Raw genomic sequence first — 6,000 nt, forward strand, 5'->3', positions numbered from 1 at the left:
CAGCAGAATATATCTCTCGCACCCTAGTTGGCCCCAAGGGACAGCAAAACTTATATTCGAACTGACTGGGCGGAAGAACATTCATTCTAAATCAAGTTTATTGGCTCAGGGGGGACTAGAAATGGAAGTCAGAGTTGGCTGCTGCAGACTTGGCAGCGCTACTCCTCAGCAAAGGGATGAATCGAGCCTCATGCAAGGTTATGGCAGCAATAGCACTCCAGCACCATTTAGCACGAGTCGTTCGCTCGACTTTGTTTTCAGCGTGTTGTCAGCCAAAACTGGTGCCGTTTTCATGCGCCACGCGCACGTTCCACTGGTGTGTGCGTGAGTGGGGGGGGGGGGGGGATATGTTTATTAGGAGAAAGAAGAAAAAAGAAATTCCACTGTGGCTCCTTTTATATACGTACATTTGCATCGAATCGTGTCTTAGATGCAAGTGCTTTTTTATGTGTAAGCGCGTGGACGCATAATGCTAGATTGATTGATTGGTAACAGAAAAAAAGGCGACGTTAGAAAATCTGGCGAACGGATGGACTCTTGTGGGACGAGTATATGAATCTTTAGTTATGATATACGAAACACCACCGGTTTGCAGGAAAAGAAGGGGGAAAAGAGGACGAGTTAGTGATGTCATCTTCCAAACGTATCAAGTACATTTCTAACACGCACGTTTTCCAATGAAAAATCTTAATCTATCAGACACGGGGATTTACGATAAACTTAGGTCGTTTACACGTGTAAAATGACGCTTTCTGTAACCTTGGCCTGCTAAGATGCAATTTTAGGCAATATTCGAAGAAAAAACGGCGTTTTAGGCATTTTACGTAAAATAGGCACTAACAGCGAAATAGGCATTCATAGTCACAATAAAGTCAATGTCATTGTGTTCCCCAATACCAACAATAACAACAATAAATGAAGGAGAAGTGATGATGACATGTGATGTTTCGCCCAATGCCCAATTCGTGCCCCTGTACTTAAAAATGCGCTATTAGAACTATACAGGAAAATAAGCATTAGCTTAGAAATCCCGGGCCTAGACTAGCGACTCCACCACGGTTAGTCGATAATAATAATAATTAGTTAGTCGATCTGATCGTTGTCTGGATATCATTATACCACTCCTAACAAACAAACAAACAAACAAACCACTCCCACGCGCATAAAGGAAAAGGAAGATATCAAAAACATGAAATGAATATGAATAACAGGCCTATAGCAACAACTGGGTAGTTGCTCAGGCAATGAAACATAGAGGAGAACGCAACGCACTTTACACACACTAACAATAGCAGGAAATAGTAGGAATCGAAGTGAAAACGCAAGGACAGGGGCAACGGACGTTACAATTAAAAAGAAACAAAAATGATAAATGCTGTGTGTAGGTAATTTAATTTACTAACCGGTTAAGGCTGACCTGACCGAGAATGGGTTTTGAATGGTAGGCGACTACGGATAAGTGTTCTACATGTCCACACGTCATCCAGGCGTAATGGCGTGTCTTCCTAATTGTTCTGTAATGATCTGTTTCCGACTGTCACAGGCTATGGAGGACCACGGCGGCACTCAGCCTTTCTCTTGTGATATGTCGTGCTACGGAGCAAGAATGTGATGCATCGGACAGGTATGTTTGCTACTTTTATTATATATATATTGATCACACATGTAAAAAGCCGATTGGGGGCACATATGTAAACTTACTGGGGTACAGAATGCGTAAGCGGTACGAGCTGGAGCGGTATATCGCCTAAACAACCGACAGTACACTGACATGCATATGTAAGTGCACAGCGGGGTATATATTACTACGAAAGGTCGAACAGAAAACATTGGCAATGCAAATGACGAAGATACGAACGCATACTGCATCATGTAAGAGAGAGTGGACTAGCCGTTCGAATGTTGAGCATGTGATCACGTCAGCACGTTGAGCACGTGATGCATCGCAGTACACGAGAAGGCCACGAGACTGGAAATGTGGGAGGTCAAAGTTCGAAACCTGCTACAGCACACAATGGCTTTTTGTCAACCATACCTTAATCATAATTAACAGCAAGTTGTCGTTTGTAATTATTAACAGTTTCATATTATGACTTTTCTGCACAAGTGCAGGAGATGCAATGCAAATGTGGATACAGCATTAATTGTCGTAATGATAAGTGGAAGTTATCTTCAGTACGAGGACCTGTAACGGATACTCTGAGAAAATGTCCCTGAGATTGCAATTTCTCTCCTTTTTGGTGCCCTGACGCCGCAATTTGCTCCCCATCACTGCAAATAGTTACTATAAACTCCGCATAAACTATATAATTATAATTGGGTGTTTACGTCGCGAGACAACTGAGATCATGAGCGACGCCACAGCGGTCGGTCTGTGGATTGCTTTTGCCCACCTGAGGGTTCTTTAACGTGCGATGAAAGCTCATCACACGGCACCCCGTATTTAACGTCCCTCGCGGAAGACGGCGTGTCTAAGCAACTTGTACCCTGCCACCAAGTTGCTGGCGTCCTCGGCCGGGTTCTAACCCGCGATCTCAGGATCAGCAGGCGAACACGCTACCGACTGAGCCACCGAGGCCGGTTCCGCATAAACTTCTGTGCATTTAGTCCCAAAAGGAACCAATGGTTGCAGCAATGAACCTACTTCTCAAAATGACTAAAATTTAATGATGGAATGATGGACAATGATGAACAACTAAAATTGTTTTTCCTTGTTGAGCGTACGCCGAATAAACTGCAGTCATGCTACGCACTATTACAATATCAAGAACGACGCGTTTGATTCTACTACGTTACCGCACGCTATATTCGACTACAAGTTGCACTTATAGCCCGTTCGAGTATGTTATGCGCTCCCTCAGCAAATGATAATATAGAAACGGATTGACAAGAAAAATAATATGGAGACTCCATGCGAAGTGGTGTCCAGAACGCTTATGAGCAACGACCACTAAGTGTTTGTGGTGTTAATGATGGGAAGTGATAGGAGGGCAAATGCAAAGAGTGAGATGGCTCATGTGTGTGCGGGATTGCTGTATGTTCCACTTTCTTTATGATGTAGCTATGCGTGAAAACTTGATGCCCGCTTGAATGTCCCGAAAACATTTTACAACGGAACGACAACGCATTATTGCGCAACACCTGGCACCCCAATGTTTTGTTGTGTCTGTAGCGCGAAGGCACCACAAGGTTTCACGGTGCACGCATTAACTAACACATATATATATAATTCGAGGTCTGACGAGCGCCGAGTAACGAATAATGTATAATGCAAGCAAAAATGTAAAACTTACCATGGGGAAACGTAGACACATTAGCACTGGCGTCATTCTCGGCGTGGTCAACTGTCCTTCCAATTTCACTGGACAAATTCCTTTACACGAGTTCAGAAGTTGGCGTAGCACAAATGTAGATCACACCTGTGACATTTATACCTCACTCTTCTGCCATTTCCGTGTCACCGCGTCCCAAGCTACACACCGAGCCACCTCCTAAGTCACCTTCGAGCCACTGCTCTGCCGAGCAAACGGTGGAATCGAACATTGCCCATTTTCTCGTCTTGGTCAAACACTGCAGGGCTTCCTCGTCAACTGTAGCACCTTGCGGCGTCTCCAGTCGTGGAGTATAACTTCAAACGCGTGTACCACACAGATACCGCTGTGGGAGCGGTACACAACCGAGAGGTTTCATTAGGCCTAACGCGGAGCGCATCCCATCCCCATGTACCGTTAGACAGAATGGCCGTTTCTGCTCGTGGCGGGTTGTGCGCCGAGAATGCCGGGTAGGCGGGCGCGTGGGCGATTCCACTGTGCTGGTACTTTGGAGGGGGGATACGGGACGGTCACCGAGGGGTGGGGGGAAGAAGGGTGAAGAGGGGGACGGGTCGATTTTATTTCGCGTGGAGGAGATCCGTTGTCGGGTCCCGTCTTTCTTGATCGAACCGTAAAGTGTCACAGAGAGGAAGTTGGTGGGAAGGAGGAATGGCACTTGCGTTCGCCAGGGACGAGTGAGAGAAATTGCAGAGGGATTTAGAGGGTTTTTTATATTGGAATGTTGTTTTAACTGGGTCTTTTCAGTGTGGTATTTTGGGACAGCATTATTTATAGTTCAAAAATAAGGCGACAGCTTCGAAAGAGGAAAAAAAGGAGAAATCGAATTAGTTGTGGCTACTTGAGGAACTCCTAACAGAAAAAAAAAAAGACGATGATGGTGGGTTTATTAATTTTTTTTTTTTTCAAGCACCCTCCTCCGTAACAGGTCATCAACGCAGTCTGACAGAAGGGGAAAGGCGTTTGTATTATAAAGACCCGGTATTGGAGAACTGTTAAAATGCGTTTGTAACCCGTCATGTAAACTGATTGATAGATCTCCTGTTTAAAACACACACACGCGCGCACCCTGTCCAGCGAGATAATGATATCCAGATGTATGAGTCATTTTCCTTGTTTCAACAACGTTCATCTCGTACGTTTTTATCAGGTTGAAGCGCCTTTATCGTATCAGCTTATTGGGTGGGTTTTTGTCAGGTTGAACAGAGTTGTTCCAACAGCACTTGTCATCCTAAACCTAATTATACTTTAGCATACCAATCTTAAAATGATACATGCTTCTCAATGCAATAGTAGTATAGGGTCAATACAACAATCAGAACTGAAGAATGCAAATTTCGCTTTATCGCAAACGACTGCATAAATGATCAGTCAGTGTGTTACATTATTATTCGCAGTTCGCTTCGGCCTGGGGCGCTCTTTGCAAAGATCACGCTCCGATCTTCTAGAATGCGTTTGCGATTCATATCTTTTGCTAACGTCGTATCTCTCAAATATATATATATATATATATTTTTTTTTTTTGCAATTAACGTACTGAATGGCGTGGCATGATTTGATGTATGTTTACGCCTACTGATGATGCCGTGATTTTTGTGCTCGTGTGTCATGAAACTTGTACAAAATCACGGGAGGCTGCACGGCAACAAAATGTCAATATCGGGTCACTATATAATTGATACACCCTATAAAGGAGCAAGAAGAAATGGGTCGTAAAACAACTTATATGCGGGACGCGCTTCCAGTTCTCCTTTGCAAGCGCTCTACCGTAGGTGCATACTTGTAAAGTGGGCTTTGCCTCAGTGGTACGTTTAACGTGGCAGAGCACGCTTTACAGGGCCACCTGTTCAACCCAAGCGCCTGCTAGATGTAAGGCCGATTCAAGCAAAAGGCAGGGCCCGTAAAAAGGGGGGAGGGGCGAAGGGTCAGTCTGGTCAGAGGGTGGCGGCTCGGTGCACCAAGAGAAGAGTGAAAGAGTGAGGAGAAAGTTGGTGAAGTTCGAAAGTGGGGGAAAGGTGAGCACAGGAAAGGGAGCGGTGTGCAGTCTGGGGGAGTACCCGCCACAGAAAACATGCTAGCATGTGGCCTTAGTGGCCTTCATTGAGATTCTTCCCCTACGCTCTTAGAAATGAACTTCACCGCATAGCGCGCTCCTAACCAACCATCATCTCGAATGATATCGTTATCTGCTCTGATTTGTTGAAAACGGAGGCGTACGCCTCTTTTGTGACAATTATGAACAGCATAAGTGTCACAAAAAAGGCGTACGCCTCCCGTTTTTAACAAATCAGGGCAGATAACGATATCATTCGAGATAATGGTTGGTTAGGAGCGCGCTGTGCGGTGAAGTTCATTTTTAAGAATGTACAAAGGTAACAACCAGAATGATTGGCGAAGTTACGTCACCGTGCTTCCGATCCGAAGGCGTGATATTTCGACCCGAGATTACTTGTACTGCCAGGTCGTGTATTGTTCTCTACATAGAAATCCTAGAACGCAGAGGGTTGAGTCAATATCCACTTGGCAAAAGTAACAACAAAAATATAAAACACTTAAGCTTTCATTTAATGGATACAAGCTTTCATGCAGTGGACTGCATTTAAGTGCAGGCCAATGCATACAAGCTTGTATCCATTAAAGGAAAGCTTCAGTGTTTTATATTTTGTTGTTA

The 6,000-nt window shown here is 44.5% G+C and overlaps 1 protein-coding gene across 2 annotated transcripts in view; it reads right to left on the reverse strand.

The window, feature by feature from the left end:
- Positions 1-3,752, reverse strand: part of LOC135394565 (teneurin-m-like) — a 261,414-nt gene extending 257,662 nt beyond the window's left edge. For both annotated transcript variants that reach the window (XM_064625364.1, XM_064625363.1), the window contains exon 1: positions 3,294-3,752. The gene's annotated coding sequence lies outside the window, so the exon portion shown is untranslated. The remainder of the gene's footprint in view (positions 1-3,293) is intronic.
- Between the last annotated feature and the right edge of the window lie 2,248 nt (positions 3,753-6,000).

Source organism: Ornithodoros turicata, chromosome 5, assembly GCF_037126465.1.
Source record: "Ornithodoros turicata isolate Travis chromosome 5, ASM3712646v1, whole genome shotgun sequence".
Classification (NCBI taxonomy): domain Eukaryota; kingdom Metazoa; phylum Arthropoda; class Arachnida; order Ixodida; family Argasidae; genus Ornithodoros; species Ornithodoros turicata.